We start from the raw sequence: 27463 nt of genomic DNA, 5'->3' as shown, positions 1-27463 counted from the left end.
ACCCAGCCAGGTCCAACGAGGGTGACTATCCATTCTGCCTTACCTGAAGCTGTGTCAGTTTACATCTCTCAACCTGGAGTAATTATGAACGGTGTCCCTTTCACGTTCAAGCTGTCTCAGTATGGATGATACGTGTCCCTTCAACCCATATCCTACCTCCCGAAAAGAACCACCACCAGCATTTGTGTGCCACGTTCTTCATCTCTCTGCCCGTCTTCATATTAGGTACTCTTAAAAAGCATTATTTGCTTGTTTTCCACAGTTTATTTTAACTTTTTCTCTTATTCTACAGATTGACGTTTTGTAGAAACATAACTCCCATATGTGTTGATTTTCCTATTTGAAGTAAGACTGCATAATTTTGTTTTAAATGCACTTTGTATTTCCAAGAAAGCATGCTACTGAGCAAAACTGAAACATGATACTAGTTAATGCTGACTTTGTAAAAGTTCCATGAAAAAGGTAATTTTATTTGAGTTCTGCTCTGTAAATTTCATCCAAGTGAGCATAGATGCAGAAATAAACATTATTCAAATAAGTGAAGTGTAGTAAAATCTCACTAGTTTGGAATCCAACAATTTGGAATTTGAGATCACTCGTAAAAGATCTGAATTGAGGTTTATTCTTGCTTAAGAAGTCATTTCTTCATGACAATGAAAATGAATCTTTTCAAATATGATTTTAGGGCCAAATATTTAAGAGATCAAGCTGCATGTTATAAAATGGTTATAAAAGACAAATATATGGTTTAGTCTAATTTGACAACGCCTGAGCTTAAAAGTTTTTTGATTATCTATTACACAACTCTGTAATTCAGGTTATTCCTTAAATTATAAGGTCTATTGAGATGCGAGGGCAAACTTCATTGATTAGATACTCAACACCCACCTTCTCCCTTGCAGCCAGATACATTCCCAGCCTGCTTTGCAGCCAGCGATGAGCCTGTCCTAACCAAGTCCCTTGGGGGTAGAGGTGGAAGGGAAGAGCACAGGTCTTCTAGGAAGACTTGCTTTCCTGAAGCAAATGGAGCAGCTGCCTGCTCCCCACATTACCTGCCTTGTATGTTTTAGAGTTGCAACTGCATCTCACAAAAACAAAGGAAAGGCTAGGAGCAATGCAGAGATGTCAACTCTAATAACGCTGAGCAACGAAACCAATACAAGCAGCTGCTTCGCTCCAGACCGCTTACTATATGAGAAAAATAAACCCGTATTTGTTTAAGCTACTGTGAGCTGGATGTCCTGTTACTGGGGGCCAAGTGCATGCCTACTCAATGCAAGGGTTTGGGGGCCTAGGCTCCTACAACATGTCAGTGCCCATACAGGCAAAGCAAAAGCAAAACTGTGTACAAATCAGTTATGTGGTGGTTTAGTCACTAAGTCATGTCCTACTCTTGTGACCCCATGGACTGCAGCCCGCCAGGCTCCTCTGTCCATGGGATTCTCCAGGCAAGAACACTAGACTGGATTGCCATTTCCTTCTCCAGAGGATCTTCCTGACCAAGGAATCAAAACCAGTTATGAGATGCCTTCAAACTGTCAGTGCACAGATGGAAGTAATAAGGTTGACTCCAAAGTAGAGTTCAGAACTCCACAGACACAGACACACACACAGTGCAAGGGGCTGAGCACTAGCTAATTCTTAGTCAAGAATTCAATAGAGTCCTGCTGAAGTAAGCCTTTTACTTTAAATTGTGTTTTGCATCCTTCTAAAAAGTAATGTGGTTTCTTTCCAGCCATTAAAAAAAGAAAAGAATAATTCCTCTCAAATCAGTTTAGCCTTTTAACTTCAATTTGGACTCCACTATTCTATTTTGAAGTAAATATTCTCAGAACAACAGGCAAAGCTATATTCAAACATAAATGTTAAACCTGTTCCAGATGTAATTCTTTTTATTATTAACTGCCATTCCACTAAATCATGGTAATAAACACGGGTTCTAGAATTGGAATGCCCAGTTCTCAACCCTAGTTCTATCACGGATGGACTCTGTGAACTGGAATTTGAACTTTCGTGCCTTAGTTTTCTCATCTGTAAAAAAGAGAGAAATAGAGTTCCTCTTTAATGAGTAATTGTGATAAATTACTGAGATGTACCATGTTTGAAAAGCATATGGAATAATAAGCACTCAGTAATATTAGGCATTATTATGAGTATTCCAAAGTTGGTTCTATTTCTTATATACAAATACACAGACTATGCATATATGTATGTGCACATGTGTAAGTAGGCATGTGTATGTACAATCATTTTTGTTTTACTCTGTATTCTCATCTAAAGCATGGATTAACATAAAAATCAGATTATCCAACCTCCCTCACCCCAATGTAAATCTAGACTAAGCTATAATGAACAAATTTCCCTTAATCTCTTTTGCTTTTTTTTTTTTTTTAATTCTGTGTCTAAGTTCATTTGGTTAAAATTTGTGTAATGGAACTCTAAAAGCCATTTATTCTTATTTCCATGAAAAACCTGAAGAAGTATGGGTACTTCTTGAAACGTCTTCTTGGGCTAGCCCTTTTGAGCATCAGCTGTCACTATCGCCCATGAGCAAACATGTTTGGGGTTGTGTTTGATTGGATTTTGTCTTTTTATCTTTCCCCTTCTTGCAAAACTGCTGTTAACGTCTATCTGTTTCTCACTGTCTTCATCTGTGCCCTGGAATCCCTTTCCATCTTTAAGTTTAAATACATGACCTTTGTGCCTCTTAGCATCATGCTCTTCTTAATATTTATTCTCCGTCTCCTCTCCTGAACAAAGTGCCTCTGGGTGCTTCCTCCTCCCTGGGTCAGGCTTTTCTGCAGGCTGTTTCCTCCACCCGGCTTCTTCCCCACATCCCAGCGTTTATCATCCTGAATGCTCCCACTGCGAGATCACTATCTTTCAAATTGCCTCCCTGAGCCGCAGCTGCCACCACTCCTCTGCCCTGGTCAGTGTCGAGTCTAAGAGACCTGTCCCCTCGTCGGCTTCCCTATCTTCCACATTAAAAAGTTGTCATCGTCACATTTCACTTGTCAGCAACATGATGCGTGAATCAGATATTTCCTTTTACGCTTTCATCTTTGCCACACGTAAGAATTAGTGTCTAATGACACAGAGGCGAAAAGTTAATGGAAATTTAATTGAAAAAACTACCATCCCAGCAGGAATTGAACCTGGTGGCCTTAACACAGACGGCAGATATTTCATCCACTAGGCTCTGGAATTTGGTTTAGCATGCTTGGAGAAGGATGGTATCACTTTGGTAAACAGATAATTCCCACATTTTCCTAGTACTACTTTGGTCAACAGAATAAAGAAGGGAGTGGGTTCTGATTTAAATGTAAGGGCTATCCACTTTCAAGATTCCAAACAGGGGAGTTTTAATGAAAATAGGATTTAATTTCCTGTAAATGTTTGAGTTCTTCAACCCTAATATATAGAAATAATGAATATTTGTGCACATAAAACATACTTGCCTCTTAGTGAGAGCAGCACTTAGTCGCTTCTGCCCAGAAGAACTCCAGGAGAATTTTTCAAGGATTATAAATCACACCTCAGATTTTTCTAGAAGAAATGATGCTATCTGAACACTTTTGTCCCTCCTCCTTTCATATTTTTCTCCAGAAGCCTAAATCATGAAGAAATGGAGAAGGTACACAGTTTTGATGATTTAACAGTAATGGAACCCTGCAGGAATTTAGACCATCAGGCTATCATTACATATCTTTATGTAAGAATAAATTAATTAAGTTTAGCAAACATGTATTATCCAGATTAACCTAGAGCTTTCACCCAGTGTGTAATATTCAAGATTGAGTGAGGCTTCCTGAAAGATTGAGAGAGGTATCTACCCCTCAGCCTTTGGTTCGCATTCAGCATTTTAGAATATTTTGCTATTTCCCTGTGCCTGGTTAAGCAGCTGTATGCACCACAATATGTAACTTTAACTAACTTAACCTTCAAATCATTGAAAAAAATATAAAAGATTCACAGAAAAAAGCCACAGGTTGAAAGTACTGCCAATAACATCAGCCCAAGCAAACCATGAGAAAACGGCAAAGCTCGCAGCTCTCACGCTTTGACAAGCTCTACAACAGTCACATCACAAGTGAGCAACAGTGAAGCCTTCATTTCCAAAAGGTCAACCAAGAAAAGATCTCAAGGTTATTTTTTAAAACTTGTTTACAATGGGCACCAACACCCACAATCATTAACACTGAACCTTGCATTATGACTTGAGATACTAGCCAGTGATGGTATGGAATCTTGGTGATTAGCAAGACATTAAAAGAAAAACACACAGAACTAGAAAGCAAATGTCTACAGTTTTAATTAGGCTTAAAGTTATGTGAAACCCAACCAGGATTTATAAAACTTGATTAAGCTTAATGCTATTTAAAAGCCTCTCTATCGTGAAGCAAAAATGTTTTTGAGTTGCTAGCAAATAGAAATCATGTTGCTTTTCCAGTACAGTGCACACCGGTAGAGAACACAAGTTGTGTTTTCCCAAAAGGACATGGATCTCATTGGCGTACACAATATAACATCCTCATGCAAACTACTGATCTAACATTAACAGTAAACCCATATTCCAATGATAAGCTTATCCTTCCAACAAAAATCATAAAATCCATCGGCGTGATTTTCTGTTAATGAAAATTAGGAAGACGCAAGCTTTTCTTCTTTTCTTTTTCTTATATTTCACAGTGACACTCACTGACTTATAGCTGGCATTTGTGAAACCTACAGTAAAGTGACATCACACGCACGTTTAACTTGTACATATTCACTATATCCATTCAAGGGGAAAAAGCAGTGTGAGAAAGAGGAGAGGGGCACGCACAGGGCAACAGGAAGGAGAGAGAGCAGGCGAGGGGAAAATTTTCCAGTAACATGAGTGATTCTACCCACCCTTTCTCTCAGTGTGTGAATGCCCTGGAGAGCACAGGAAAGCAGAGATGTGAATCTACTCTGCCCTAAATCAATCTTTGCTCCTGCTTATCTCTCGGAGCCTCTTGCTGAAATGCTGATGTTTAAGGATCTGGCGCTGAAAAATTAAATATTTCGTACATAGTCTTTAAGTGTATACATGTTTTCGTATACACTAAACATACCAATGCTATAAACTATGTATACTGCATGAAAATGGGCAAATTATAACTGGATTTTTAAAAATATAATAGCTTCTCACCTTCTATGCCGACTTTAGAACCTAGTCCTCCCGTATGGTGTGATCCCAGTGAATGTATACTGGGATTGAAAATTCAGTTAGGTTAGCAATGGTGTGCGTGTGTGCTCAGTCATGTCTGACTTTTTGCGACCCCATGGCTTATAGACACCCGCCAGGCTCCTCTGTCCATGGAATTCTCCAGGCAAGAATACTGGAGTAGGTTGCCATTTCCTTCTCCAGGGGATCTTTCTGACCCAGGGATCGAACCCGTGTCTCCTGTGTCTCCTGCACTGGCAGGCAGATTCTTTACCACTGTACTGCCTGGTAAGCCCAGTGCTGTAACAGTGGGGAAAAGGAGTTTACCATCTGGAAAGCAAGAGTATGGCTAGCCTTAGCTTCAGAAAGTGAAGCGGGAGGGTGGAGGGTGGTGGTAAGAAGCACTGCTGGAAATGAGGACAGCTTCAGAGTTTATCCTCAGAGGGTGTCCCCGGGATGTCCTGTTCCTGTTTTGAGTTTCCTCATATGACTAAATCAGTTGCTTCCTTCTCTCTGCCTCAGCTACTCCTCCTAAGAAACAGGGCAGAATATCTACTCCTTGTTTATTGTCACAAAAGAATATAGTGGTTGGTGATTAGATCTAATTACTAGGTCATCTGTTCACTGATGCTCAAGTATTCAGCACACTGGAGAATCTAAGAAGACAGTCAATTTTCACTAGAAAAAACCCATCCTGTTTCATCCCCCAAAGAGGGCTGAACGTTGAGGCGTAGAGACAATTATGATAGAGTGTCCCTTTGCGTGACAAACATCACAGTGACGCTCTTACTTAATTCAGTGCATCAGGAGAAGGTTTTTCCCAGTGTTAAACCCAAATCCAAAAGGCTTCATCTGAATTGCTTCAGCTTCCTAATCTCAACTGAGTGATATCCAAAATACATAAACAACCAACCAAACAATCTGGGAAAATCTTACATGAGCGCCTGCAGTCTGAAAAGCTGCCATGAGTAATAAGCCCTCCTCACTCCCCCTGCCCCGAACTCTGGGCCCCTTGCTGCACTCCACAGTCCAGTGCTCACTAACATGCCAGGTTAATGCTGAGAAGGAACTCTAACCACAAAGGATCAAAAAGCAAATATTTTTGCCCAAAGCTAATGTAGCAAATTACATGCAAGATCTCAACTCCAAGAACCTTTTAAATGGTGCAAGTCCACACAAACACATAGCATCCAGTCTGCCAAGACTTAAAAACTAAATTAAATCTAAGTCAAGTCCCACTGGGGGACTTACGGAACCAGTTTAAAAGACTGGGGTTCTGGTCTTGGCAGGACCGCTAGCTTGTATTGTCCCCTAGGTAGCTGATTTCTCTCACTGGGCTTCTGTTTGACTGGCTACGAAGCCAACATTCTGCTCTGAGGGCACAGTGACTATCGGTAAGGTGAGAAGGTGGGCAGGGCACTCAGAGCTCCACTCCAGAAAGGTGTCTACGCACCGTCAGAAATTCAGCTACACGCTCTGTCGCCCTAACTGGGCTGCCACGGATGAGTGTGTAGTCTGAAATGCAAAAGGGCACAGGAGGAGCTAAAGCCAAGCCTCTTTCCACCTGGAGCAGGGCTTCATCCAACTAGAGGAAAGGGTCTTAACCTTCACATATATGGTGCTTTGTGTCTCCAGGCCCAGACAAAGGGTTGATGTTTCAAAATTCCCTTAAAGATAGCCAGGCTTTCCTGGTGACTCAGATGGTAAAAAGTCCACCTGCAACGCCGGAAATCTGGGTTCAATCCCTGGATCAGGAAGATTCTCCTGGAGTAGGAAATGGCAACCCACTCGAGTATTCTTGCCTGGAGAATTCCATGGACAGAGGAGTCTGGTGGGCTGCAGTCCATGGGGTCGCAAAGAGTCAGACATGACTGAGCAAAGGGATGAAGGTTTAAAGATACCTAACAGATAGTGGCCCAAGCCTTAACTGGGGATGGGGCAGCGGTCAGAGTTAATGTCATTTTTCAGAAAGCAGAAGAAGGAGTCATTTACAAACAAAGCTGCTCTGGTGGGAGTCACGTTCGCAATGAACGTTTGTGGTCAGAAGGCTGGAAACAAGCAGAGACCTTGGATTGAGAGCCATCTTGGCACCATGGCCCCACCACCCAGCCAAGTTCTCCACATCCTGCTCCTTCGCCCACAGCTGCTGCTCCAAAAAGCAAAGCAGATGAAGCTAGGGAAGCTCAGGGAGAGAAAGTAGGTGCAGTAGGAAAGCGGGCTATGGCGACGGGGCATCGGAAAGCCTGGAGGTCAACCGGCTGCGTCTGGCTTCGCTCCGCCACACACTCGGTTGGATACTAAGCAGCAGAGTGGTGATTATTTTTTGAGCACTTAGGGGAAAATGTGTTTTTGTAAGTCAACGTGTATCATCAGTTCTGCGTCATTCTCATTCCTGACTCTCTTTATGCTTAGATTTCAAACTGTATTTCAATGAGGCATTTTCATCTTTGTCTATTAGTAGGGAAATAGACAAGCATAGATCACAGACTTCCAAGGATACAATGGCAACAAATGTGACCCTGAGAAGCAAGGCTACTAGACTATCCTCCAGTGCCCGGGCAAGAGCTTCGGTGCCGAGAGCAACAAGCAGCTGGTCACCAACAGAAGGCCCAGGGGCCTAACCTAGATTCAAGTGCAGAAGGGTAGCAACAAGGAAAATCTCACATATACTACACGCTGGTCAGATACTGCCATCCAAGCCAACATACAGATCTACCAACAAACTGTGGGATTTTTGTTTGGTTGGTTGGTTTTGATTTTCATGGATTCTGAATGTTTCTGAGCTTGGGCGGATGAGGAGAAGATGTAAGAGACAAAAGAAGGGTATTCCTCACTCCTTGATATAAACCAGTATCAGGAAATTAGTGAGAACGATTACACCTCTGACAGCGGGTTATTTTTGTTATCTCTAGTCTTTCCTGTGCTTCCCTAATTTTCTAACACAAATGAGTAGCTTCTAATAAGTGAGAAGCGGGGAGAAGACCCTTCATTATCTAAATTTATCTGATGCCCAGTGTGTCTCTGGACAATGAGTTTGGAGAGAGGGCAATCTATTTGGTTCCGAGTTTCAGAAAACAAGACTTGAGATTTCAGCAAGTGATGGATTTATCTGAATCAACTTCCTTCCAAAGTTCTGAGAGGGAAAATTTGGATGACCAGAGGTCAAGTAGCAACAGACATCTATATTGACCTTTGAATAAACAACCCTTTCCTACACCTCTCCGCACATAAGCACCAAAAGTCTACCCCGAGGGGCAATTTTGCAATGTCTGTCTCTGAAAAGTTTTAGCCCACAGTACTTGTAACAAAAATTTACACATTTTGGTTGCTTCTTAAGGTAAGGAAGTTTCTGAGGTGAGTCACAGAAACAAAGAAATGGGGGACATCGCAAGAGATGTAGGTTTCTCTGTCAGATCCACACAGTGGAAATACCTGAGAACAGTTATGGTTTAATCTGTGTTCTCTCAACTGCTTTGTCAATGATCTGAGGTCCACAGTCAAAATGTGTCAGGCAAAGATGAAGCATGATTTCTTGACCTCAGCTCATGAAGTCTCCACTTGTGCTTTAGACAAATTAAATTAGAGAGAACAAAACCCTGGCCAAACCTATGACTGTTACAGACTGTCTATGCCAAGGAAGTAGAACTCATCAAGAACATGAAGTACTGGAAGGGAGGGCTCACGGGGGTCGAATGAACACAGTATTGCTAACATCCCTCAAAAAAAAGACGTAACCAGAGAACCAAAATGGTTTCTAGAAAAGTGAAAGGGGAGATCAGACCCCTTGGAGAAGTTCTTCTCTTCCCTTAATATCTTCTAAATATATTTGAACTTTGTTTCCTGCTTGGACTCACTTAATCTCCCCTGATCTATTCCACAGATGTGAGTTATACTTGGAAACACAGCGCAGGACTGCGTGGTTCCGACCCACGTGCTGGGCTCGTGAGCACCTCGGATTCCCACGGCACTGACGTCATTCACTGTCAGCACTGCCCACCTCCCTCCCGGCAAAGAGACACGTGACTCAGCCAACAGTGACCCCTGACTCAGTCACTGTGGGAGGAGAGCGTCATCCACGTCTGTGTGAGAGAAAGATCCCAAAAGGCCTGTGCGGGCTGCTGGGACTTGCCAAACAGCTCCTCTAACAGGTTAATTCCCTCATCCTCCCTTATTGTGCTTAAACATGGCATAATTTGTAATGTGTCAAAAAAAACCCACACTGGCTGACTTATAGTTACCTGGGCTCAGCACTCCACATTCCAAATCACAAATCTAAGTAGACGTGTTTACAAGAGAGCAAGGCGTGCGGAAGGACAGAGGCAGGCGGGCGTTGCCAGGCCTGAAGAGTAACTTGCACTGAAACACACAAACGCTCTGAAATTCTGGTTTTAAAATAACAAGCGTCCCCACTTGCTGAAACCTAATGTTTATGCTCATAACAGCCCCAAGGAAACATACTGTCATTCCCATTTTAGAGATGAGAAAATCAAGAGCAGAAAATTAGGTTAAGTTGCCCCACATCTCACAGTTAGAAAATGATGGAGCTGAGTTTTCAAACTAAATTCACTCTCTGCTCTTCTAATCTCTAAAATCTAACAGAAATATTAAGCTACGAGTGTTAAATAAGTTTGGATGGAAAAAAAATGTAAAGAAATTTAGAGAATGGTGTGATCCAAGATATTCTAAGTCAGTTGTCTCATCATCATGATGTTATTCATGCTACTGCCGACAACCTAATTCAACCTAACTTCCTTCATACCGAGGAATATCAAATGCTGGGTGTGCTGCTTTCTGCTTAAATAGCTTGCTTCCAGCTTCCCTTACACTTCTTCCTCTCAGCCCACTGCTTGTGGGCCAACAAGGTCTCCCCAAGGCCGCATCAGTGCAAGATTGCCTCTGCCCCCTGCTCTCCTAACCCGGCAGGCCCTCCTCCATTCCTCAGAACCCACCCACCTGAGCCCAGGGAGCCCTGTGCTTAGCTGTGAAAATGCCACCTTCCTCAGCACCCTGGCTCGGCCCACTCCAGGCTAAAAATGGGCTCCACACAGTTTGACCCTGGCACATGCTTAGCAATCCTGCTATTTGCCCCTCATCCACACATGGCTCCTTTTCCCAATATAACTGCTATAGACCTTTTCGCCTTAAGACCCACATCCCGGCCAAATGCCCATGTCCTTCACCAAGAGTGCCCATCTCCTTCTTCACCAAGAGTCGGACATCTCCGAGAGTCAGCCTTGCCCTTGAGCTCCGCTTCACCTGCCATAATCCCTTTCTTCTGCCTGCCTCCCCTCCTCTTCCCTCTCCTAAGGCCACGGCCCTTCAGCACTCCTCCATCTACCCTCCCCTGAAGTCCTGAGGCACGTCTTGGCTGTACCTCTTATCTGACTTGCGAGGTACAGTTGCCAAGTACTTCTTATCTTTCTGCCTTTGAATCATCTTTTAATATTTTTAATTGCACAAACAACAGTCTGACTTATCTTTCTGTGTGCACATATCCTGTCTGCCCCACTGGATTGGGTGTCCTCCAACGCTCCGTCCTTTCCCATCTGCTCACCTCCCTCTCTAATGACTCCCCCGGAGAGAGCTCATCCACTTGTGAAACACTGTGTGTGTTGCACAGACGCCGTGTGTGCTGCACATGTTCATGCCACCAAGCCCCTGCTCAACCCTGGCCTGAGGGGCCTCTCCTTTTCTTATCAATCTAAACCCACACTCTTTTCTCAGGCCACTTCAAATTCCACTGAAGCTTTTTTCAGCAAACACAGATCCACGGTTATCTACTTATTCTCCGAATTCCTACGGCACTCCTGACTATACACATTGTGATGCTTATGAATAGTCTTGCTTTACTGTGTCTATGAAAAATGAAAGTGAAAGTTGCTCAGTCATATCTGACTCTTTGCCATCCCATGGATTATACAGTCCATTAATCTCCAGGCCAGAATACTGGAGTGGATAGCCTTTCCCTTGTCCAGGGAATCTTCCCAATCCAGGGATCAAACCCAGGTCTCCCACATTGCAGGTGGATTCTTTACCAGCTGAGCCACAAGGGAAGCCCAAGAATACTGGAGTGGGTAGCCTATCCCTTCTCCAGTGGATCTTCCTGACCCAGGAATCAAACCGGGGTCTCCCACATTGCAGGTGGATTCTTTACCAGCTAAACCACGAGGGAAGCCCATGTCGATGCAAGCGTAGCTTCTGTTTCCCTAAATAGGTTGGGAGCTTTCTGAGGACAGTAACCAAGTCTTTGGTTTCAGATTCCCCACGAATATCCATGACAGTGCTATGTACTCTGAGAGTACTTATCAATATCCTCCTACCCACACACATCCTATATTTCAAAAATTAAAATGTAGCTCAGATTTCTTGTTTCAAATATGGCACAGTAAACTAAGGCTGCAGTAGCCCTAAACTACTTTTCACTGGAAAAGACCTTAACGCTGGGAAACACTGAGGGCAGGAGGAGAAGAGGGTGACAGAGGACGAGATGGTGGGATGGCATTATTGACTCAATGGACATGAGTTTGAGCAAACTCCGGGAGATAGTGGAGGAAAGGGAAGCCTGGTGTGCTGCAGTCCATGTGGTCACAAAGAGTTGGACATGACTTAGCAACTGAACAACAGCAGCTCTAAACTAAGTAATATCTGGAGCCAAAACTGAGCAAAATCTTAGCCCTTGTAGTTAGAAGTTTTACGTGCTTAATGCTCTCCTTTCACAGGACACCAAGTTTGGTGACACTATAGACGGCACCCAGCTTCACAGGGTTGTCTTGCTTAGTTATTTAAGTCCCAAAATACAACACCTTGAAAGAATCTGTCTGAACCAAGAATTCAGCCCTCATTTGCTCGAGTGCAAAGTTGCATGCAGCCAAGCAAAGCTGACCTGATGAAAGCCAGTGTATTCAGCTTCCTTTTCAATCAGCAACCATAATTGCCACTGGTGTTCAACATGGCACGAACCACACCTGTGTGCTGGGGCCAGGATCAGTGGCCAGCTCAGCACCTTCTGAAGCCCGGGTGGCTGAAATCCAAGGCAAACAAGGCTGAACAGATGAACTGCGGCAGTGAGAACTGTAAAGTGCCACTGTGACCCAGGGAGCTTCCCCACGATCCGGCAGGGCAGGGTGTACCCTGTAACGTGCTAGATTTTGGGTTGATTCAGCCTCGCACCCTGGGAAGGTGGGTCTCCACTAACTGCTAAATGTGAAGAAATTCTCTTGCCTCTTCCTGGCCTGAAAATGTTGTTAGCCCTCTTGAATTAAGAAGCTAAGTGAAAGCCAAAGTGTTAATCACTCAGTTGTGTCCAACTCTGTGACCCCACAGACTGTAGCCCACCAAGCTCCCCATTAAGAACTAGGCCTCACCTTCGGGGCGAAGTGTAGCAAGCCCCTCAGCAGACCCAGACTTGAGGAGATAATTCTATACACAGATGATAACAAGCCAACAACCAACAATCTCAGGTTCTTTTGATATGAATTAGAGTCCACGGGAGCTGGAAACCACTTAGAATGTTCCATAAAATTATCAGGATAGTATTTTAGGAAGGCAGCCCCTCGACATCTATTAGTTCAAAAGCCAGAGTGGAGAGGGAAGTTAAAGAGGAGATACCATAGACTCAGCAGACCGCAGGTACTTTCTTTGGTAATGAGATACCATAACTCAAATTTTGTTAGTTGTTTCTCGCTTTGTTTTCCCCAGGTCAAGCAATAGCAATTGGTAGAAAAGAGAGAAGAAATATAACTTACTCTTCACAAGTACATACACACAAGCCCATGCACAGTGGGGCTACAGACACTGCTAGTTCCGCCCCCTCCCCCTCCCACATGGAGAAAGCACTTATTCATTTTCCTATGATGTCAGCATCCTCTTTATGATCCTCCCCGAGGCACAAGGACGGAGTCACCTGTGCCTGGGGCACCTCTGTCTAAGTCCTGAGATTCTAGAACTCCAATCACTCATCCACTGGACCAACATTTATCAAGCATTTACTCTGTGTAAGTCCTGTGCTCTGAAGTCTGGGATATGCAGGCAGTAAAGGATTGATGCTTTTGAACTGTGGTATTGGAGAAGACTCTTCAGAGTCCCTTGGACTGCAAGGAGATCCAATCAGTCCATTCTAAAGGAGATCAGTCCTGGGTGTTCTTTGGAGGGAATGATGCTAAAGCTGAAACTCCAATACTTTGGCCACCTCGTGAGAAGAGTTGACTCATTGGAAAAGACTCTGATGCTAGGAGGGATTGGGGGCAGGAGGAAAAGGGGACAACAGAGGATGAGATGGCTGGATGGCATCACTGACTCGATGGACATGAGTTTGGGTGAACTCTGGGAGTTGGTGATGGACAGGGAGGCCTGGTGTGCTGCAGTTCATAGGGTCGCAGAGAGTCGGACACGACTGAGCGACTGAACTGAACTGAACTGAGCCCCATTTTTGCATGGGACATGATTTTCACTTGAAAGAACAACTGATCAGACAAACTATGATTACTTAGACTTGGTTATTAGGCAGATATTTCCCCCAAAATGAATGAAGTGGGCCTGTTACTTCAAGGGAAATAACTGACAGTGTGTATATAGCCCATGATAAAATTTGGAGAAATTTAGAATTCTGGAAAACTTGTCATTTACCAGGTAACTGAAAGAGGAAAGGACAGCAAGTCCAGGGAGATGTCTCCACCCCGAGGGCTGGGCAAGTGAAGGTGAGCTATCAAAACCCGGAGGCTCCAGGCCCCTGCAGAGGGGGCGTGGCCACTGGCTCTGATGGCCCTGAGGAAGCACAGCCAGATGGGTTCCTGAGGGCGAGATGAGTGGCAAAGTGGACTTAGCTGCTGCTACAGGAAGGAACTGCCTCTGCCGGGTTGAAGCAATAGGACTGGGGTACTGCTCACAGGAGACGCAAGCTGACCGGAAACCTACAGACAGCTGCACAGGAGGGAGCAAGTCCCTTCGCCCTTCTCCTGGGTGCCATCTCCCTCAAGCACCTCCTGCTGACCGAGCCCGACAGGGAGCCAGCTGACCAGCAGTGCAGAAGGACGGGTTCAGGGCTGAGGGGCAGTAACTTAGTACCTGTTACTGCTAGTTGCTTATTTGTCTCCGACTCTTTGTTAACCGACAAATTCCTCTGTCCATGGGGATTCTCCAGGCACGAGTACTGGAGTGGGTAGCAATTCCCTTCTCCAAGGGATCTTCCCGACCCAGAGATCAAACCCTGGTCTTCTGCATTGCAGGCAGATTCTTTACCGTCTGAGCCACCAGGGAAGGGAATGGCTACCCACTCCAGTATTCTTGCTTGGAGAATTCCATGGACAGAGGAGCCTGGTGGGCTACAGTCCATAGGGTTGCACAGAGTCAGACACGACTGAGAAACTTTTTTTACTTACTTTTTCACTTTTACTTTCAACTTAATAACTGACAACCTGAATGGGACAGGAAGGCACCACAGGATTTGAGCAAAGGGTGACAGAGGCTGAGTCACTCTGAGGTGGGCGATGAGGACAGACAGTGGGAGGGCGGTGACAGTGCAGGGGGGCAGAGGCAGCTGGATTCGGGATATTGTTAGTCCCCATGGATTTGCCGATGACGTGCATGTGGGCTGGGAGAGAAGCAGAGGCGTCAGGGTGACTCCCGCGTTTTGGCCTGAGTCACTAAAAGGAGACACATCTATGTAGAGAGAGGAGACCGAGCAGAAGCACGCTTTGGAAAAGGGAGGGCGATATGGGGCTCTGCTTGGGGCAGGCTAGCTTTGAGGTGCGTGCTAGAAATCCAGAGATGATGTAGAGAGGCCATCAGATACCTGAGCCTGGAACTCAGGGGAGGGTCTAGGTTAGAGGTGTAGGAGTGAGAGTCACTCACTGTATGGATGGATTTCAGAGCCATGTGGCTAGACGAGGTGCTTCCCAGGTGGCGCTCGTGGTAAAGAACCTGCCTGTGAAAGCAGGAGACATAAAAGACGCAGGTTCAATCCCTGGATCGGGAAGATCCCCTAGAGGAGGGCACGGCAACCCACTCCAGTATTCTTGCCTGGAGAATCCCTTGGAGAGAGGAGCCTGGTGGGTTACAGTCCATAGGGTCACAAAGAGTCAGACATGACTGAAGCGACTTAGTATGCACACAGCGTGTAGCTAGATGAGATCACCAGAGATGTGTTAGCATGGCTCAGGATGCACACGAAGGCTAGATATAAGATTTGGAGTCAGGATACTGTAGACTTGAACCCAACTCCATCACCACTCATATTCCTGGGCAGCTCTCTATCAAAGCCTAGATTCCCTCATCTGTAACATGAGATGAGAGCGCATCAGTCCTCTGTGAGGATCCAACTCGGTAAAGTGAGGGAAACACTTACCGGTGCCTGACATGAATCCCAAGCTGGAAGAGGAGGCAGCAGTCGACTTTGTCCCCCTCAGTGAGAAAACTAAGGAGGGCAGAGGGGGACTTGAGTACCTCCTGATGTGCATGGGCACGAAGGTGGAGGAACAGCTCCTCATACTTGTGAACGACTGGCCGGGATGACCGTCGGATATGAACAGGAAGGGAAGACAGTGTCACAGAAGGATGCTCTTCAAAAAAAAAAAAAAGGCAAGACTGTAAAATGCCAAAACTGAGTTTGCAGGCCGAGAGCAACAGAGAAACAGAATTCTTGCTGCAGGATGAACTATTGAGACGTCAGCGTGTGCCTGTCGTCAGCCGGGTGAGCTGCAGTTGAGTCAGGCTGAGCTTCGCATCACGACTCTCGGCCCCCACACACCACGCACTGCACACTCCAGAACTGCCTGGGCACGGAGCCCCGACCTCTCGCTAATTGCTCACCTCTCATTAAGCATGCTCGCATGAGACAGGCATTTCTTTCCAAGAGCTCAACTGCAGGGTTATGTAAGTCTCTACTGAATTCCTGGCCCAAGAACCACGACCAGCTGCTTACACAGGGCACTCCCCTTCTAGGGGCTAGGTCAGTTCAGGAAACCGAACAGCAGATGACAAAGCTCAGAAAATGCAGCAGTGGTGGAGTGAAAGAGGCTGTCTGTCCTCAGGGGCTGCTTTCCTCAAGCACAGTGAGCACACTGCTTGTTGGACGCTTGCTGTGAAATCAGAGGTCCCCCTACCCTGTCCACTCCCCCACCCCCCTGCCAAGGTGTGACAGACCTTTTAACAAAGTCTCTCCACGGTCACCTTGTCTGATATCAACGCTCTTTACACGGTTCTGCTTATGACAGCCTTTTCCCACACAAGTTTCCAACACTTTCACAATGTAGAAAAACTCAACCGTCTAGGGATGATATTCCAAACAGCTGCTCCTGGATGCTAGGGCAGACCCATCTGGAACCGGGATTCTCGACCTCGGCTGCAAGTGGAGTCTCTAGGGGAGACTTTGAAGTGCTGATGCCTCGGCTCCACCCAGGCCGATTGTTATGGGATGCCTGCCCCACAGGTTCACATGCTGAAATCCTAAATCCCAGTCCCTCAGAGTGCAACTGGTGTGATATGGGGACTTGAAAACATGACCAAGGTAAAATGAGGTCACTAGGATGGGCCCTCATCCAGTACAACTGGTGTCATTACAAGAAGAGGAGATCAGGGCAAAGACATGGACAGACAGGGATGACCACATGGAGACACAGGGAGAAGACGGCCGTCTTGGAGTCCAGGAGAGAGGCCTCAGGAGAAACCCAAGCGGCCAGCATTTTGATCTCGGACTTCTAGCCTGCAGAACTGTGAGTCGATAAATCCCTGTTGTTTAAGGCATCCAGTCTGTGGAGCTTTGCTATGACAGCCCCAGGAAACTAACACACCAGTCAAGTCAGCATCTCTGGGACGGGGGCCCAAACATCAGTATTTCAAGTTCTTCACGTGTTTTGACTGTGCAGCTGTATTTTAGAATTTGCTGTTTTGGATTATAAATCCCCTCTGCTAAAACCAATGACCCTTAAGATCGTTTCACTAACACTGTATCATGCATGATGCTTGGTATAGTTTCCTTCCCTCCTTCCCTCCCATCAGTCCTTCCTTGACGACAATGAACAGGACAGATCACAGCCTTCACCTCAGCCTCATGCTCAGCATAAACAAAGGGCCACCTAAAATCCTTCTGTTAAAATTGGAACCACTGGGTGGCTCCTAAAGTGTCAGTTGCCCAGTTGGGTCCAACTCTGTGACCATGGAGCTCTGTCCATGGAGTTCTCCAAGCAGGAATACTGAAGTGGGTAGCCATTTCCTTCTCTAGGGGATCTTCCTGACCCAGGGATCGAACCCAGGTCTCCCTTGTTGCAGGCAGATTCTCTACCATCTGAGCCACCAGGGAAGCCCAGGCAGCTCCTTTATTTCTAATAAAGCCAAGGACCTAGAAAGTGGCTCTAACCTGGCCAGAGACTCCAAATGAGAGCAAAGGCTGCTTCAAAGGCAAACAGGGAAAGATGAGGCAGTACCATCTCTCTTTGGGGAATGCCGCTGCTGAACAGAACGTCTTTTTTCTTTTTTGTCAACAGTAACGTTGTCCGAGGAATGGTCAAATGATCACCACGAGTGCAGGCAGACACAGAGCTGGAGACAGACCTGTGTGATTGGCCAGGCCTCATTTTTCTGCCCCTGGTCACCACACTTCTGTAAATAACCATACCAAGAGGGACTGGAGAGCGTGAAAACCTCCTCGCCTGCCCTGTGCCTCTGTGTGCCTGCCTGTAACACAGACCCAGGGATCTGGACCTCAGAGCACCACTGGCGGGAAGGCAGACTGCCAGGAGTTTTAACCCTCGTCCTTTTCAACAAGGGAACCTTATCCTCATGTGTTTCCCTAGCACGTCTGTGTCATCCCCTCCCCCTCTTTTTTTTTTACTCATTCCTGAAAGCTTCTATTATTAATCACTGCATGGGGTAAATTTTCAAATCAGCAGTCAGGGTTTTTAAGCCTCATGATTTTTATTGCAGTCAAAAGGAGGCAGGTGACCAACACTGACGCTGTCTCCAAAATCTCCCAGCAGCTTACTTCCTTATGTTCATTCCTTCATTCTCATGGCCTTAGCAAGGCTGGGAATTTCCTCCCATCCAGCCATTTGGACCTTGGTGTCTGACCTCATCTCACGCCCAGACCCCGCCTTTCACATGATATCCAGAGGTTGAGGAAACCTTCCTATAACCTTGCGGCCACCCCATTTTAGGCCACTGAATGTCCAAAACCTTCCCTGCAAGTTCAGGCAGTTTAGGCGGGCAGCCTCACTGCTTGTGATCCCCACACTTACACGTACTGCTTCTGGGCTGCATCCTATTGAGCCCTCTATTCAATCCCAACTCCTACAAAACGATAAGTACCTAAGACAGGGGAGCAGAGGGAAAGTCTATTATCAGGCACAAATGAAGAATCCATGATGTGTTCTCAAATCCCTCTTGGCGACTCCACAATCTGGGTGCAGATGTCAGGGTTGGTTGTTGTTCAGTCGCTCAGTCATGTCTGACTCTTTGTGACCCCATGGACTGCAGCACACCAGGCTGCCCTGTCCATCACCAACTCCCAGAGCTTGGTCAAACTCATGTCCATTGAGTCAGCGATACCATCCAACCATTTCATCCTTTGTTGTCCCCTTCTCCTCCCGCCTTCAATCTTTCCCAGCATCAGGGTCTTTTCAAAGGAGTTGGCTCTTCACATCAGGTGGCCAAAGTATTGGAGTTTCAGCTTCAGCATCAGTCCTTCCAATGAACGTTCAGGACTGATTTCCTTTAGGACTGACTGGTTTGATCTCTTTGCTGTCCAAGGGACTGTTTGACCTGGGGCTTCAGAACCCCATGAACAGTATGAAAAGACAGAAAGATATGGCGGGGTTGGGGGTGGGGGGGTTCCTCTTTCTCTGCCCTCCTCTGGCCCAGCATCCAGCTCTCTCTAGGATTTCCCCCAGAAACTTGAATCTTCTCCCTCCACTCTGGAGAGGAGCTGAGGAAAAGCCTATAGACAAAGCCCAACACAAAGGTCTCCCTCGTACAACAGCCCGAGGCCTGTCTGTGATGAAGGAGCCCTGCCTCAGACAGTTCCTTACCCAAAGGCCGCCTCCACCGCCCAGGATCCTGTCTCCACCATCCTCCCCCGTGAAGAGCACCCCGGGGTCAAACAGAAGCTCTGCCCAGAGGGAACCAGCGCCAGGCGGTGACCCCTCTGGTCACATCGGGTCTCCCAGGAAGCTGGGTAGTGGGCTCAGTCACAGTTGAGACGGGCCGCCACTGAAGGGGTTTAGGGAGCAGCAAGCCAGCCTGGAGGCATGCCCGGGAGATGTGGCAAGCAGACGCCAAGGAAGCCTCAAGGCCCGAGGATGAGGAGTGGAAGGAGACACAGGAGGGTCTGCAGTCGGGAGCGGAGGCCAAAGCAGGAACAGAAAGAGCCGGCCTCACAAGACCAGGCCAGGCGCTGTGGAATGAAAGAGGCACCCCTTTCCCTGCTGCTGACTCCATGTCCTGGGCTTGCTTCCTTCCCCGGGTGAGCAGGCAATAAATCCTCATCTCCTTGGCACCCCAAGGATGTCTCCGCCCCCACAACCTAAACCCGGGGGTCCGGGGCCCCTGCTCCACACAAAATGAGCAGACGCTCCCCGTCTGCCCACCCCCGCCCCGCCCTGGAGGCAGGCTCTGCTTCCAGGTCAGACACACAAGCTGAATTCACGGCCTCCAGCACAGAGCTGCTTCTCAGAGTTCAGTTTTCTTCCATCCAGCCTTCTACACTACACCTGGGGGTGCGACCCTAATTTCCTACGATTCCTCATATGCCATGAGGTGAAAATAAACACTGTAAAAAAACACATGCCCCAAAATAAGACCTTCAACCTTCCTCCTCTAGGGTGACAAGCAAACTGCAAGGGGTAAACTAGAATATCAACCGGTGCCCACGGAAGGAAAGCTGTAGGAATGCAAGCTGCGATTCCTTCACCCTCACACTTGGGGAGCCATCCCATCACTGCAGCAGCAAACTGGTGACGTGGGGGACAACTGGGGTCTCCAGGGTGAGGATGAACTCTAGGATGAGCAAGCTGTCCTTACCTCAAGTACAGAAACTAGGAGTTCTCTGTGTGTGTGTGTTAGTCACTCAGTCGTGTCTGACTCTGCAACCCCATGGACTGTAGCCTGCCAGGCTCCTCAGTTCATGGAATTCTCCAGGCCATGCCCTCCTCCAGGGGATCTTCCCAACCCAGGGCTCGAACCGGGTCTCCTGTATTGCAGGCAGATTTTTTACCATTGAGCCACCAGGAAAGCCCCAGGAGTTTTTTACTTTTACCAAGGCCATTCTCCACACACACACACAAAATCTATGGAGGAGCTGATTCTGCAAAACTCAGAAAGGGAGAAAATGGGTCAACGAAAGCTATACAGGAAGATCAAGAAACCCTACGCCTACAAGGGTGACCCTTACTATGGAATGGGCTGATGCCAAAGAATCAGGGCCAGCCTTTTGCCTTCAGTCAGAAATGTATCAAAGGAACAGACTTCGGCTGTTTTTTTTCTGAAGGAGACCTTTCTTCTCTGTTTTCTTGAAAATTTATGACTCGATAGCCGATGTGTGTATATAGTTTATAGTGTATAGGTTCATGCCACATGGCATTTATATACATAATCTCAATTGAGTCTCAGCTTCAGAAATTCAGATTATGGTGGGATTGAAGTATGTAGACCCGTTCTCCACCATCAACCTCCTTCCTTCCTCCCCATTAGCTAGAGAGGTCCAGTGGCCGCTCTCCAAAGGACACCAACCCCATCCTCCCAAGGTGAGTTGTGCAGACGCAGTCTCTCACAGCAGAACTCTGCCTTTCTTCTGACCGAGCTCACAACCCAGATGATAAGGGGTATGTTATAATAACAATAAGATGATATTGTTCACACCAATAGGGCCTCACAGGCATGCCTGCAGGCCAGATGGACACCACCCCTTTCTGAATCTAAAGAGCAGTATTTTTAAGGGGACTCAGTCTAAAATGCATTGCAATTTATCAAGAGAGTAAGTTATTCAAAACTTTGCTATTTCAACAATTATCAGTTAGCATATTCCCTCCCACATCCTGTGTGGACACTGGGCTGGGGACACTGACTTCTCAGACTCCAAAGCTGCCTACTGCTAGAATTGCTGGCATCTGACAACAGAGCAAAGAGAATAAATGCTACTATTAACTGACTCATGGGAGATCCCAGCACTTTAGAGGGAATCAAGACACCTGTCCCTTTCTCAGAACATGTTCACAAAAACGATGTACTCTCCAATGATGATAGCAAATGTAGGATTTCCCAAAAAAAGTATCTATCACCCTTGAAACAAAGGAAATAAGATAAAGCATGGCAGTCTTATCATCATTAAGGACAATGTTTATTTTATCCGGTCTTGTATACTTCCTGGGCTTCCCTGGTGGCTCAGAGGTAAAGAATTCACCTGCAATGCAGGAGACATGGGTTCGATCCCTGGGTTGGGAAAATACCCTGGAGAAGGAAATGGCAACCCACTCCAGTATTCTTGCCTGAAGAATCCCATGGACAGAGGAGCCTGGCAGGCTATAGTCCATGGGGTTGCAAAGAGTCAGACTTGACCTAGCAACTAAACAACAAGAACAACAAAAACTTCCTAATCTCCTTAAAATAAACATCCATTACCTTTTTAATGGAATATTGCTTAACATGTTACATAAAAAACACAAATATTTTCAGCAGTAGGAATGGAAGCTCATGTGATTCAAGGAGATTCTACAGGGCAAGAAGAAGAGGGGCCATTTAAAAATATCTCCAAAGGAGGGGGCAAAAGATCAATCACTTTTTACAAAAAGATTTCTTGACTGCCTCCCAGTATGACGGATATTATAACAACACTCCCAGCTCTCAACAAACAAAAGACACCTCCTTCTAAGTGTCTACAACGTGAGGCATGACCTGGAGGACCCCCTATTTCAATACATGTGTACAAGTCACCTACGGCTGAGCTCCTACGAGTGAAAGGCCCAAGCTTCTAGAAAAAGCATGTCCCAGTATTGGCAATGAAAGCTAATCAAAGGTACATATGCCGCTAACCAACACCAAAATCTGTCTGGTCACTGAGAAAACAAGGGCTCAGGTTATTTCCTCCCCACTGTCTGGGCAGGCAATCAGGTGATTAAGATGCCAACAATCCTAAGGGCCACTGAATGCTTTTTCCATAGAACTCACCATTTCTTGTGCTAGAGGATGTGAGCTTTGAGGTTGGGTGGTAGCTAGGTAGAGGGAGGAGGGTAGCAGGAAATGGGGGTGCAGTTACCTGGAGGCACGTGGTCACTACAGGAAGAAGAATAAGAATCAAGAGAAAGAAAAAAGGAGGCTAGAGATAAAAATGAAGACAAGAACAGCATTCCTTGTTACCAACATTGGGAAGATGATCTAGGTCTGCACTTCAAATTCATCAAGAGCAGGAATGGTCACTCACAAAAGTCAAAGGACAGAGGAGGCCCCAGGGTGACAAAGACTTTGTAATAAAAGAAAACACACCAGGGGAACCGAGTTTACAGATATTTGTGAAACAGAGTTGGAGAGAATCTCCACAATCTCACAGTCTTAGTCCTGTCAAATGGCAAATACCTCTTTTATGTGAGTATCAAACGATATCGGAGGCAGTACCATAAGCAAGACTTCAATGACATTGATTTTGCATGTTCATAGAGTTGCTTCTAAAGAGGAACTCCCTTGACAGCCGGAGAGTTTCTTCACCTGAAAACTGCGATTGTGCCACTCACTTAGCCACCATGTACAGGCCAATGGGAACAAATTCATCCAGCCCTCCTGACAGCATCACGCTGACACTTCAATTACCTGATAACTGCAGCCATGTTTTCCTGGCTGAGCAGGAAAACTTCAAAAGATCTTCACCTTTTTTCCTCTCCAGCTTCCGCTAACCTTCCACCTCCTTCTGCTTTCACGGCTGAGTCTCCACAGTAAGGTTGTAACCGACACACAGACAGAATACAAAGAGTCCAGACCTGAATTCAAATCCTGATTCCACTGTTTACTAGTGGCACGACCTTCGTCAGGACTTGCCTAGATGCTAATGAACTTCAATTTTCTCATCTGTAAAATACAAGTTGCAGTGAGAAATCAACTAAGAACTCTTTGGAACACATAAGTACTGTGGTGATTCATTGTAATGCCAATAATAGCAAGAAAATAGGGATTCAGCTTTACTCTCAAACCTAAAAGGAAAAGTACATTTCTTCTCACCTAAAATGCTCACTACTTGAGCAGGTTATATGTAGCCAATCTATCTTTGGTTTTAAGTAAAAATAGTCTGCTCCAATTATCCTGAAAACTTCTCAAGGGAAAATTACTGTTTAATCTGATAACATCATCCTCCCAATATAAGCAAAACAAACAAACAAAAAACAAACAAATTTTCTATGTTCAAGAAATAATTATAGGTGATTAACATGGTGATAATGTTAATGATAAAGAAAAATATGGTATAGTCAACACCCCAAATTTACTTATAAGGAGCTTGGGGTTTTGTTCAGTCTAAAGATGGCAGCAGAGAATATTACAAATATCCCTGGGCTCCACTCTACTGAACACAAATTTCTTTCCACTGAAGCAACTGAAGCGCTTTCACCACATTGGTTTGTTTGCCCCTCACTGCCATGCGAGCTCCTACAGGTAAGACCTACATCTTAGTGACCTTTATATATCTGGTATTCAGCACAGAATGGGCCAGGATCGTGGATAGATGGTCAGTCCACCTGCACTGACAGGGAAAATAAGATACAATCTTAAAACAAAAGCTATTGTATAAGTTTATATTATACTTACATCAGTTAAGAGTAAGCTCAGATGCAACTATCAAAATCCTAACAAAAATGGCTTAATCAAAACAAATGTGTATTTCTCTCTTACACAGAAGTCTAGGGCTGGTCTAGCTACAGCTCCACCTTGCCAGGGACTCATGTGCCTTGAGTCTCACCTACTTACTGTTCAGCGGTGTGTGGCTTTCGTTCCCAAGTTTACATCTGGGTCCAAGATGGCTCTGAAGTTCCACTGCTACACCTGCAATCCAGGTAGCAAGAAGGTGGAAGACAGGTCTGCATGGGTATTTGGGAAACAAAATGAATAACCTATGTCAAAGAATACAGTTTTCTTCTAATATCCATTTCTTCCCTTTTAAATACTAGACTCTCAATTTTCACTCTAGCTAATTGCCATCCACAAAAAAATACTATATTCCCCAGCCTATCCTGTAACTAAGTTGGCCACACAATTAAGTTGTAGACCATAAGATATGAGCAGAAGAATTGTGTGGAGTTTCTGGAAAGTTCCTCTTCTTTAAAAGGAAGACAGATATGATGGCTGGAGTCCTAGCAGCCATCTTGAACCATAAAGGCAAAAGCTACATTCTGAAAATGGCAGGCTAATAAACTAGAAGAAAACTGAATATTTGAAATTCTCATAGAAGAACTGTACCAGCTATGGACTGCCAACTCTGAACATCTTTTCAACAAGACAGTAATAAATTTTATCTTTTCTATGCTACTATTATATTCCTGTTTCTCATTAAGCTGAATCAGGACAAATATTTTTTTTCCTCCCCATTCTTATCTACCAGTTCCCAGTATCATTCTCTCCACCAACAATGGCCATCACTGAATGTTCTTTCTCTATCTTAACCTTTCTCACAGGGAGTAGGAAGTAAAGGACACACAGCTCGTAACTTTTATTTTTGCAAACTGTGAAGATTTTATAACAAAAGGAAATAAAACATGAGCATCAACAATTCCCTGTACAACTGCTGTGAGATAAAATTAAAAGAATCACCTCCAAAACCGCAGAAGCATTTCCCATTGCTACATAATATCTATGGTCATGTTTGCAGTATGTACCTGATAAGGAAGAGAACATATCTCTAGGTAAATGGTTCTTAATTAACTAACATACTATAAACTCATCAGGAAAAAATAGTTATTATTCTATATCAAACAGGTAGATCAAGACATCTTTGCAATCTGACCTAAAACCCATTTGAGCAAGATTATTTCATTTTATTTCCTATAAATCCCTATAGTAGAAATTTAAGACATGTACATTATCAAAACAACGTTAGAAATAAGCTGCTGTACACATATCATGAATACTAAAAATATTTTCCACACTACCAGCTATCTTCCCTAAGATTCAATTGGAGTTATGCCTATTGCAATAACCTCAATTCTTATTTTATTTTATCTATATTTAAAGGAGTTCAGTGCATGGCCAAGTATAAGATAAAGACATTTCTAAATTGACACCATGGAAAGATCAACATTAGTTAAGTTTTATGAAGATAGTGAATTGGTGTATGCTCAGTCGCTTAAGTCATGTCCAACTCTTTGCAACTCCATGGACTGTAGCCCACCAGGTTCCTCTGTCCATGGGATTCTCCAGGCAAGAATGCTGGAATGGGCTGCCATGCCCTGCTCCAGGGGCTCTTCCCTTCCCAGCGATGGAACCCACATCTCCTACATTGCAAGTGGATTCTTTACCTTTGAGTCACTGGTGAATCGGTAGCTTCTTTGAATCTTTCTGCAAGGTGATCTCTGACTGCAAATGATCACTACAGATCCTGTGGTGGAGGAGAAAGACTGGTGGACCTAGAGTTTACTTCAGTGACCTGGATTCTTGTCCTAATTCCACTTCCAACACATAGTGTAAATTTGAACAAGTGTCAATCTCTTCAGCCTCTTTTCTGCTAAATGAAAATAATACCAACTTAATAATTTTGATGAGATTCAATAGCATGTTGAAGCAATTTATAATGGTAAAGAGTATTGTTTCAGAGTTTTATTGAGGTATATAATTTATATGCTATACAATAAAATGAAAAAAAAAAGAGTTGCATAATATATTATCTGTATGTCTGTATTAGATGGTAATGTTTGGGCTCTAAGTAGCAGAAACTAAATTGTGCCACCTCAAGTGTTTATATGTGTGTCTAGGCAGATAAGTGTGTGCTTCAAGTATACAGAATGTCCTGGGAGAAAAGGAAACAGCATTTATTACTACCATGATTGAGGGTTTTTTCCATGATAAAATGGGAGAGGGCCAAAGCAAAGGGATTTAGAAATAGCAAATCCCTTATTTCTGTTCTTTCAGGGATAATAATGAGTCCCCATATCTACAGTCCTGAAGGTCCCCACCCACGTGACCCACACAATGCCCACTTCAAATGCACGTTAATGGTAGGCTGGCCCCTGCAAGAGAGCAACCGGAGTTAGGAAACAGAAGCACTTAAAATCACTTGAAGAAGCCCCTGAATATTCAACATGAGGGTTTTCTGGCAGTCGGGGCCAGCAGCGCCCATGTTTCTGAGGACCACCTTTCTAGGCAGGCAGCACCTCTTTCTGTGCAGATGCTACTGGAAAGCAGTGTGTGGCCTCCACAACTGTGTCAGCGGCTTCTCCTTCCCTCTGTCTTCTTCACTGTCTGTTCTACAAATACCCCCAACACTTTTAACTAAAGCCCTGTGATATGCTGAACAGGTGTTACACCTCTGAATAATACCTAGTAATCAAGGACCCCTTTGCCCTCCATTCTCCTACAAATAATGCAAACTCATTCATCTTTGTGCAAAATAAGCTACTCCCGCTGTCTTTACCACAGTCTCCAGTGTCCACTGTGAACAACCACGGCTCCAGCTTCTGCTGCCTTATCAGCTCTAAAGCCCCGAAGACAGGCACCTAGAGAATCCAGAGCACCATCCTAACAACAGCCACCACCTCGATCCATCTCCTCTTCCCCGGGGGTCACCCAGGACGCTGCTGAGGAGGAAACAGTTCAGGTTAAATTGATGTCAGAATGGAGATACTGCTATCAAAAACTGAACGGCGGTTCCTCAGAAAATAAAAACAATACTACCAGTTGATGTAACAATTCTATTTTTGAGTATATACCCCAAATGACTGAAAACAGATCTTGAAATGATATTTGTATACCCACGCTCATAGCAACATTCTTACTATAGACAAAAGGTAGAACTCAAGTGTCCATTGACAGATGTTTGGATAATCACAACGTGGTTTATACATACAATGGATATTATTCAGCCTGAAAAAGGTAGGACACTCTGACACCTGCTGCGTGGCTGAACCGTAAGGACACAATGCCGAGTGGAAATAAACCGTCACAAGATGACGAATACTGTATGACTACTTGTATGAGGTACCTAGAGCAGTCAGCTCATAGGGACAGAAAACAGAATGGTGGTTGCGGAGTAGGGTTATTGTTTAATGGATATAGAGCTTCAGTTTGCAAGATGAAAAGAGTTCTGGAGACGTTACAAAA

At 45.0% G+C, this 27463-nt stretch overlaps 2 long non-coding RNA genes across 3 annotated transcripts; one reads left to right on the top strand and one right to left on the bottom strand.

The window, feature by feature from the left end:
* Positions 1-740: 740 nt before the first annotated feature.
* LOC133236672 (uncharacterized) lies at positions 741-25922 on the bottom strand. Of its 2 annotated transcripts, none has more exons than XR_009732974.1 (3): positions 24122-24948; positions 22976-23230; positions 741-3610 (listed from the first exon to the last, which is right to left on the bottom strand). It is a non-coding gene; the product is annotated as an uncharacterized LOC133236672 (long non-coding RNA). The 2 variants fall into 2 exon arrangements; XR_009732973.1 differs by lacking the exon at positions 741-3610 and adding an exon at positions 25666-25922 and having other exon boundaries at positions 22609-23230; positions 24122-24231.
* LOC133236671 (uncharacterized) lies at positions 13099-18071 on the top strand. Its single transcript, XR_009732972.1, has 3 exons — positions 13099-13182; positions 13817-13884; positions 17668-18071. It is a non-coding gene; the product is annotated as an uncharacterized LOC133236671 (long non-coding RNA).
* Positions 25923-27463: the final 1541 nt, after the last annotated feature.

The sequence above is a fragment of the Bos javanicus genome, chromosome 23, assembly GCF_032452875.1.
Source record: "Bos javanicus breed banteng chromosome 23, ARS-OSU_banteng_1.0, whole genome shotgun sequence".
In the NCBI taxonomy this organism is placed as follows: domain Eukaryota; kingdom Metazoa; phylum Chordata; class Mammalia; order Artiodactyla; family Bovidae; genus Bos; species Bos javanicus.
Note: the sequence above shows the minus strand (reverse complement) of the source record. Positions and strands in the feature narration are given on the sequence as shown.